The sequence below is a fragment of the Brachyhypopomus gauderio genome, chromosome 1 (genome assembly GCF_052324685.1).
Source record: "Brachyhypopomus gauderio isolate BG-103 chromosome 1, BGAUD_0.2, whole genome shotgun sequence".
In the NCBI taxonomy this organism is placed as follows: Eukaryota; Metazoa; Chordata; class Actinopteri; order Gymnotiformes; family Hypopomidae; genus Brachyhypopomus; species Brachyhypopomus gauderio.
In genome coordinates, this window is record NC_135211.1 from 9,176,964 (window position 1) to 9,186,897 (window position 9,934).

At 45.4% G+C, this 9,934-nt stretch overlaps 1 long non-coding RNA gene across 1 annotated transcript; it reads left to right on the forward strand.

Moving 5' to 3' along the window:
- Window positions 1–129: 129 nt before the first annotated feature.
- On the forward strand, window positions 130–4,157 carry LOC143526638 (uncharacterized). The gene is made up of 3 exons (XR_013133913.1): window positions 130–159; window positions 628–735; window positions 1,383–4,157. It is a non-coding gene; the product is annotated as an uncharacterized LOC143526638 (long non-coding RNA).
- The last annotated feature ends 5,777 nt before the right edge of the window (window positions 4,158–9,934 follow it).

Consider the following 9,934-nt stretch of genomic DNA (forward strand, 5'->3'; position numbering starts at 1 on the left):
GGCCTTTAAAGCTAAAAAGAGACAAAGAACTATGAAGGGATGGGGAGGAGTCAGGACAATTTGGGAGGACCTCAAAAACATACTCCTATTGGCAAGCCTGCATTATATTTTGCTTTCGACAGGACAGCAATTACACTGATTATTTTACTCAGTTTAAAGGTAAATAATTTCTTGTAAAATTAGATTTTAGGATTGTGGTGTAGTTTAATTTATATGATATATGATGTACCTGCAAAATCTAACCCTGATATATGTGATAACTGTAAGCAGTTTTCTTTGTAATTTTGTTAAGTACTTGGCAAGTTATGCCATTTTAATCTTTTTCGATAGTGATTTGTAAGAGATTTGTCTTTGTCTTTGTGATTTGTCTTTAATTTCTTTATATACAGTTGTTTTCCAGAAAAGGTTAGGAGGTTAACAAAATAACTTTCTTGGTCATTTGGTTTGGCAATATATTTAATATGAAAATTTGAGATGTTGCTATGAAAAATATACTGTTTAGGTGTAAGAAAATGATTTTATTAACATTGTGATTAGCTAAAATGAACATGTGACACTATTACTTCTGAGTAGCTACACTTTAAGAAGATATATCAATACATGTATTTTTATATTTAATCTTTGGAGCCTGATTAAGAAGACATAACTGATGAAATACTGTGATGGAAGAGAGAGATATGGCTCACCATACGCTAACTACAAAACTGTTCCTGCAAAGAACTCATCTTCTAACATGTATGTATAGCTGTTACTGTATTAAGAAATATAGATATACTGCCTTACATGAACCTGACATGTAGGCCCTCTTGATACTGTTAGAAACATTTGTGAGAAAAAACTTTGTGAACTTTGGAATTATATGATTGGATCTGTGATCTGATCTTTATCTAAGTCAAAATCATACACCATATTAGTCTTGTTTAATAAACACAAAACACATGTACATTACCGTATCTTGATTGAACAAATAATTTAAGGTATTTTTGGAAAAAGTATGTGAACCAATTCAGGTCTGGGTAGCACTGATCATAGTATATACACTGAGCGACCACTAGACTTATTCTAGAGCTGCCATATATAGTAGAATCACTGTACCAGAATTGTGTGTTGTGCCAAATTTTGTCATGAGTGACCTGGTTTTAACAAAGTCCAAAATCCTTTTAACAACCAACTGGATGTCACACAGAACTACAAAAACATTCAGTGATCAGATGAGATAAAAAATTTTTAAACATGGTATGGAATAATATATTTTTTCCAGATCCTGGGATGTCCATGACTAGATAAAAATAATATCTGGGGACACAATTATTTTGGTATAATGCATTAACTTGTGCAAGAAAAAATACAATAACAGAATTTCCCGTTCCTTCCCTTTGTAGATATGTTAACAGGACTCCTTCTACACCATCCCAAATGTCCCGATCTGAGTATGTGAGCTGGATGGGTGAACCAAACCTTTGGACAAAACCAGGTTTCAGAACCAATAGCGCTATAAGAGATTATGTAGACTGGAGCAGCATGATTTCATCCTCATATTATACAGCAGAGAATCAACTGTGCCCCAAAGAATGTATTGAATATGCCAATCAACACAGGGGTTTATTACCAATAGAAAGACAGAAAGTCCTAATGGAGAAACATGAAGAAAGGAGTAAAAAAACATGCCTAATACAGACACATGACTGGGCAAATACGTCGCAAGGTTATCAGGAGATAGGGGCTTGGGCTGATCGTCTTCCCAGGCAGAAATATCTTGACACAAGAATGCACTGTGCATCCAAGAGAGGACCAGACAGTGAGAGGATTTCACAGCTGACAAGCAAATTAGTGAGTGCAGAGCTTAATCAACATCCTCTTGCAAATATATCAGCACCATATAAACATGACAGATTTTATATTGACAACAGAGAGAGGATTCAGCTGGAGATGTGGAAATCACAACACCCTTACATCTCAATGAAAAAAAGGATTTCAAATCGCAAGGAAAACATGGTCCTACATTCATCTTTCAGCCAACCACCAAGCTATAAACCGCCACCAGCATACAGTGCTGCAGAAAAATGTCCTGTGAAGGACCATACAGATCAACAACAACTTTTAAGAACACTGACAGAGCCCCTGAGAATTCACCAACCAATAAAAAAAAATCAAGATGCTGGTACACTAAAATCACATCAGTTTTCTGAGAAAAGTAAGGTGTCTACACTCACCAAACAGAGTAAACACGAGAAAAGAAGATGTGGAGAAACCATTTTTTGCTTAGTCTCTCGAATGGGAGGGCTAACTGGCATGTCCAAATCATCCAGTGAGCTACTTAAATCCAACTTGTTGCCTGTTTTAAAAGTCTCATCTCTAACAGCAGATGTAGCTAAAGATACCAATATAACTATAAGTTGTAACAGAGAAAAGGAAATTCAAGAAATAGTTGAGCTTGGAGACAAAGTTAATTCTGAATGTATACGAAAACAGTCTGAATCCTTAACGCACATCAATGCAAATTATTTTCCCTCAGATAAAATCATAAAAGACATAGGGAGTCTCTGCTTAACCCTTCTTAGTAACCACACAGAATACACTTATGGGTCTTATGGGCAAGAGGGTAGTCTTAGTGAGGGAAACTTCTCAGATGAATCACATGGCATGCAGAATCTCTACCTAACACTCCATGGGAACAATGAAAATACTAGCAAGTTGTTTGGTCAAGAAGGTACTGCTAATGAGGACAACTTCTTAGGTAAAGCAGATGACATACATAATATCTGTCCAATTCATCTGGGGATGTCTGTGGAAAACGCTTGTGGGCTTGGCCAAGAAGGAACTTCCAATGATGGCAACACCTTCAAAATAGATCATGGAAATCTCCGCTCAGCCCTCCTTGGTAACAGAACGAAAAACTCTAGTGAGGTGTTTGGTCAAGAAAATGCTCGAAACATGGGCCTTCTATTAGATGAAGCAGGTGACATACAGAAACTCTGCCCAAACCTATATGTTAATTACACAGAAAACACAAGTATGTCATTTAACCAAGAAAGTAAATCCCAGGAGGGTAACCCCTCCAAAGAAAAAGATTATGTAAACAATCCGTATCCACCTGTCCTTGGTAAATCAGTGGAAACTGCTAGAGAAGTAATTGGTCAAGAAGGTAATCAAGGTAATCAAGTTATTTCAGCTTCAACTCTTTTCCCTCACACAATAAGTAAAAAAGAGTCAGTTTGTATGTCACCTCTTGACTCTCTATCTCACTCTATATCTTTCTTGGAATCTCCTCATTTGAGTGAGTCATCTCAGATTAGTGTTTATGGTAAGGTCACTTCTTTGACTTCATCCACATCACCACAGTACATCAAGGATAGCCAGCATTCCAGATCACTATGGGATGCAGTGAATCGGATTCGCAAACACACTGCTCCTGATTCAGAAAACGAGGAGGAAGAATGTGCTGAATTTTTGGAAAAAACAGAAAACACAAATACAGAAAAGGATTGGAGTGAAAACACTGTTCTGCAACCACAGGAATCTGTCCAGGAACAGAGGTCAGCTTACTATGAGAGTAAGCAAAAAAATATATAAGATGACATTTCTGCAGAAAGTATCACGTTAGAAGAAGATGGAGATAAGGCAATGATGGCAGCATTGCTACAGGAGGAGAGAAATGAAAGGGAAGAGACCAGACAAACAGAAGATGACACATTATCAAACAGCAGTTTTGGTAGTAATGACTCAACAGACACTGTAATTGAGGGTGAGGGCATTGCACAGACTTTGGAAAGTGACAAAGAAGAGGAGGACAATAAGGAACCTAACTAATGTTAACTTAACTTATTCAGAGTAAATGAAAGGTTAAAAGCACTACAGTGCTGGATTCACCTGGGGTTTTATTGAGAGAAGACGTTTCCCAGGCTTTAAAGGTTTAAAGTGAAGTTAAGAGTGTTTGGTCTGACAGAGTGTCTACTGAATTGGAAATGGACTCTGGAGATTGCCTTTGGATCAGTAATAAGCCAGAACATTAGAGTCTGAAAAGTCCCAGTAATGTTACACAGTCTTTTGTGTCTTATGAAACAAGCTAATATACTGCATGTCTTGATATGCATTTGGCCACAAATTGGACAAAATGAGCAAATGAGTAAATAAATATTCATTAAACACTCTCTTATTATTCAATTATAAGTGTATAATCATTTGTTGTTTACAGTTTATGTAAAAATTAGCTTTAAAAACTCCAGCTATGTACCAGTTGTGGCTTTACCTACATCTGCTCTGCACACCCACAATCAAACCTGGAAATATTGCAGTGGTGGAAGATTTAATGGATGTGAAGCTTAATAGATGATCTGTAACGTTGGCAGGGGACAGGTGTGACGCAAATGCAAGTTTAGGGGTTTTAATAAATACAACAAGAATAAACCAACACCAGACAGCACTCTTAAGGGAAACACTCAAAGAGAACAAAATCATAAAAGACCACAACGGAACAGGATACAGCGTAACACAAACAATACTACTTGAAACTCTAGGGAGGGGATACAACAAAACGGTATGCTAAACAACAGGGAACATGAATACATGAGGACAAACAACTAACAAACCGTGAACACATGAGCAACGTTAAATACAGGGGCAAGGAGATATAAGAGTAACTGGAACACGACAGAATAACAAAACAGAGAACGAATGCATTAACTACGTATACATACTGAGGACGGGGAACATACCAACAAACACACAGGCGAAACATATAAGGAACAAAACCAACACAAGAGTAGAGGGAGCTAAATCGGACGAGAACCAGAGAAGGGAAGCAAGACAGAGGAGAGACTAGGAACTCACGCACAAGGAATGACCGACACGGGGGTAAAACACTAGGGGGTTTTTATACACTGAAAACAAGACGGTGAAACGAGAGTCAGGTGTGTGAGACTGACGACGAGGGCGTGACAGACAGACGGATGGACGAATGGGAGCGGGGCTAGGCGGGACCAGGGAGGAGGGAGGGGCTAGACGTGACATAACCCCCCCTCAAGGCGTGCAACTCCGGGGCACGCCAACCAGGGAGGGCCGGACAGACGCTGGGGACAGAGACACCATAACAGAGGGAAACGAGTGGGCGAGGCCGGGGCAGGGACAACAGACACGGGGCAGGACGGACACAATGGCCCGGACACCGGACGCAGGGGAGGACCAGGACAAGGAACGGGTGGCGACGAGGGAACGGGGCCAGACGAGACAGAACGGGGAGCGGGCACAGGGGGCGGAGCTAAGGGGCTGGACAAAAACTGGGTCAAGGGAACAGGACTGGACTCTCGGGAAGGCTGGGACACAGAGGCAAACAGACGGAGGACGACGGAGACAGGGACGGGAACAAAGTGGGTGACTACCTGGGGAACAGAGACTGGCACAGGGACATGGAGGACACCACCAAGGACGGACACAGGGACAGGCACGCGGACGCGGACAGACACGCACACAGGAACGGGGACCAACAGGAAGCCAGGGAGGGGACAGGGCAAAAAAGGGAACACAGGTGAGTGTAAAACAGGGTTAACAGGAGGGACAGTGTCCGGACAGTTCAGCAAAAAACCAGCTCCAGGCCCACAGGCGGGCAAAGCAGTCACTGCGGGGGCTGGTGTGAATTGAGGAGAGTCCAGGGGAGCCGAGGAAGGGTCCAGGGGTACCGGCAGGTCTGGCTGAGGAACAGCGGAGACCGGCAAAGGGGCCACAGGGACCGGTCGACAGGCAGCGGGAACAGGCGGGGCCCGCTGGCGGGGAGCGGGAACAGGCGGGGCCCGCTGGCGGGGAGCGGAAACAGGCGGGGCCTGCTGGCGGGGAGCGGAAACAGGCGGGGCCCGCTGGCGGGGAGCGGAAACAGGCGGGGCCCGCTGGCGGGGAGCGGAAACAGGCGGGGCCCGCTGGCGGGGAGCGGAAACAGGCGGGGCCCGCTGGCGGGGAGCGGAAACAGGCGGGGCCCGCTGGCGGGGAGCGGAAACAGGCGGGGCCCGCTGGCGGGGAGCGGAAACAGGCGGGGCCCGCTGGCGGGGAGCGGAAACAGGCGGGGCCCGCTGGCGGGGAGCGGAAACAGGCGGGGCCCGCTGGCGGGGAGCGGAAACAGGCGGGGCCCGCTGGCGGGGAGCGGAAACAGGCGGGGCCCGCTGGCGGGGAGCGGAAACAGGCGGGGCCCGCTGGCGGGGAGCGGAAACAGGCGGGGCCCGCTGGCGGGGAGCGGGAGCAGGCGGCGTCGCCGAGCAGACGTCATCGGCGGGCGTGACCGCCGGAGCGACGTCATCGGGTGGCCCGGTCACCGCACAGACGTCATCAGGGGGCGGAGCCTCCGGGCCGACGTCATCAGGGGGCGGAGCCTCCGGGCCGACGTCGTCGGCGGGCGTGACCGCCGGGCCGACGTCGTCGGAGGGCGTGTCCACCGGGCCGACGTCGTCGGAGGGCGTGTCCACCGGGCCGACGTCGTCGGAGGGCGTGTCCACCGGGCCGACGTCGTCGGAGGGCGTGTCCACCGGGCCGACGTCGTCGGAGGGCGTGTCCACCGGGCCGACGTCGTCGGAGGGCGTGTCCACCGGGCCGACGTCGTCGGAGGCAGGGACGGCCGTGGCGACGTCGTCGGAGGCAGGGACGGCCGTGGCGACGTCGTCGGAGGCAGGGACGGCCGTGGCGACGTCGTCGGAGGCAGGGACGGCCGTGGCGACGTCGTCGGAGGCAGGGACGGCCGTGGCGACGTCGTCGGAGGCAGGGACGGCCGTGGCGACGTCGTCGGAGGCAGGGACGGCCGTGGCGACGTCGTCGGAGGCAGGGACGGCCGTGGCAGCGTCGTCGTGAGGTGTGGAGGCCTGGGCGTCGCTGGTGGTCGTAGAGACCTGGATAGGCGGAGAGAGTTTGGAGGCTGGGGAGGCATTAGTGTGGGGGACAGAAGAGGGGAAATGTACCCTTTGGTCCATACTTCTCCCCGCATGTCCGATGGGTTCGTCCAGTTGGGCCCTGAGGGGAGGACACCCTCGGTCACAGTCACCCCCAAAAAATCCTTTGGGGAGCACCCCCGTAGCATGTCTCCTAATCTGATGGGAGGAGGGCTGTACAGCGACACCAGCAAACCTGGTGCGCATGTACTTACAAAACCCTTCCACTGTTAAGGCTTCAGTCATGCGCTTGGACAATACTAAGTTCGCCCACTCAAGCGCTTTGGCCTTTAGGAGAGAGCGCATAAATAAAACCAAGACATCCTGTGGTGGCGGAGGGCAAGTTAACAATCGGATATAGAGTGTGCATTGCATAATATATTTGTCAGCAGGCATGGTCTCCCCATCGTATTCCTCAGGGCAGGGGGCCAGCGAAGGTCTTTGACCAGTAAGGTCTGCAGGTTATCCAGATTGGATAAGAAATAATCCTTTTCCTCAGGAACCAAGGGACTGCTAGAGGTAAAAGACTCCTGCTGCGTCATACTATGGTCGGTCATTCTGTAACGTTGGCAGGGGACAGGTGTGACGCAAATGCAAGTTTAGGGGTTTTAATAAATACAACAAGAATAAACCAACACCAGACAGCACTCTTAAGGGAAACACTCAAAGAGAACAAAATCATAAAAGACCACAACGGAACAGGATACAGCGTAACACAAACAATACTACTTGAAACTCTAGGGAGGGGATACAACAAAACGGTATGCTAAACAACAGGGAACATGAATACATGAGGACAAACAACTAACAAACCGTGAACACATGAGCAACGTTAAATACAGGGGCAAGGAGATATAAGAGTAACTGGAACACGACAGAATAACAAAACAGAGAACGAATGCATTAACTACGTATACATACTGAGGACGGGGAACATACCAACAAACACACAGGCGAAACATATAAGGAACAAAACCAACACAAGAGTAGAGGGAGCTAAATCGGACGAGAACCAGAGAAGGGAAGCAAGACAGAGGAGAGACTAGGAACTCACGCACAAGGAATGACCGACACGGGGGTAAAACACTAGGGGGTTTTTATACACTGAAAACAAGACGGTGAAACGAGAGTCAGGTGTGTGAGACTGACGACGAGGGCGTGACAGACAGACGGATGGACGAATGGGAGCGGGGCTAGGCGGGACCAGGGAGGAGGGAGGGGCTAGACGTGACATGATCCCAACTCCAAACTGTAATGAGCAAACATGTTGGGTAGGCCATGCTTTGTTGTATGTCCTGTGTAAGTGGGAAAATACATAACCAACTCAATAAAGATCCTTATAAAACAAATTGCTTTATCAGAGGCATATTCCTCAGTAACCTAATTTAGAGTTTAACGTACGCATTGACAGCAGAGCTTGTATACTTTACAGCAATTGTATACAACACAGTGCTTGTATTGTACAATACACTATTGTATACAATACAGTGTGAATAATAATTAAAAAAACAGCAGCACTCTGGTTAGTTAGTATTTATGCATTTACATTATGCCAAAAAAACTGAGACCCACATTAGTTCAAAGAAACACATGGTTGATTATGAAACGATGTGAGGAAACCACTACGATATTCAAAACACAAACAGCATAAATTTATGTTAACACTAAAGCAGCCGCTTGCAGTAAAAAAAGGGAATGAAATGAATTTATTTACACTAGGGTACTTTGGAAAAGTAATCAGAGCACTGGCACAGGTCAACAAAGTGATAAGAGATACACAGTACATACAGCGAAGGCAAAAATGTAGTGTGGACATCAGTCCAGGTCTAGAAGATGAAAATAAAAACAGCAAAGTGTACAAGGAGGGAAACGTCAAAAGCCAGAGTCAAGCAGCAATGCAGATCAAAACACAGCAAAGGCAGTCAAAACATCCAGCATACATGAGGAAAAACCTTAGCAAAGCTTCGCAAATAACAGACTCAAGCAGGGTATAACTATGATGACCTAAACTGAAAACAAGTGTGCTGGATTAGTAATCTGGTGTAAAAAAGTGGGGTTGTAGGTTGTTGTTGGTGGATTGAGAGGAGTCTGGTGTCATGTGGTGTCATTGGTCATGGGACTTTGGGAAGTGCAGTCTGTAAATGAGTCCAGTGACTCAAAGCTGCTGGCAGGTGAAACAGATCGTAGAGTACTAGGGTCGGCAGGAAATGTGACACATTTATCTGGTAAAAAAAATAAATCAACAAAAAAGCTCAAAATGTAATGTTAAATATGTTTAATATTGACAAGAAGTACACAACAAATAAGTTGTTGCTATGCAATACTAACACCTGCCTAACAATGCAAAAGGTGGTTTATATATTATGCAAAAACCAGTATGGGTTGGGTACATAAAGCGCATAAAGCTAGCTGTTACTTGATGATACAGTGTCAGCAAGATCATATGGTTTTAGTGTGAAGAACCCACACTGTTATTCTAATAATCAGCATGGTTAGGCTGATTCTCAACCAGTCAGATTATGAGTTTGGGACTACTGTTGTATAAAAATGAATTAGTTAAACATTACAATTGGACAGATCTTGTAATGAAGCTCTACAAATTTTATTGTAATATACAGAAACACAGAATGCAAAATACCACCTACATGTTATCTGACAGTATAAAAGAGGCACCAGCAGAGATTAAGCAGAGTCATACATTTACCAAGTATCATTTATCATTTTTTAAACACCTACATTTCTTGCACCCTCTGTCCAAGGGACATTACATGAATCATCCTTTTCTTATACTTCTTGTTTTTTTTATTTTTGAGCTATTATTAGAAAATGGCTTGGAAAACTGGTGTGGGAAGAACAATACAGACAGTTGGATAGGGTTCACATGAAAGTTACATCACAGACAGGGATCAAATATCACATTAAGGGCTAGCTATAGAAAATGTTACCTGCAACAGTACCACTGACACCAATGATTGGCTAATAATAAAAGACAATGAAACTTCTAAATTCACACATGTAGAAAACTTTAT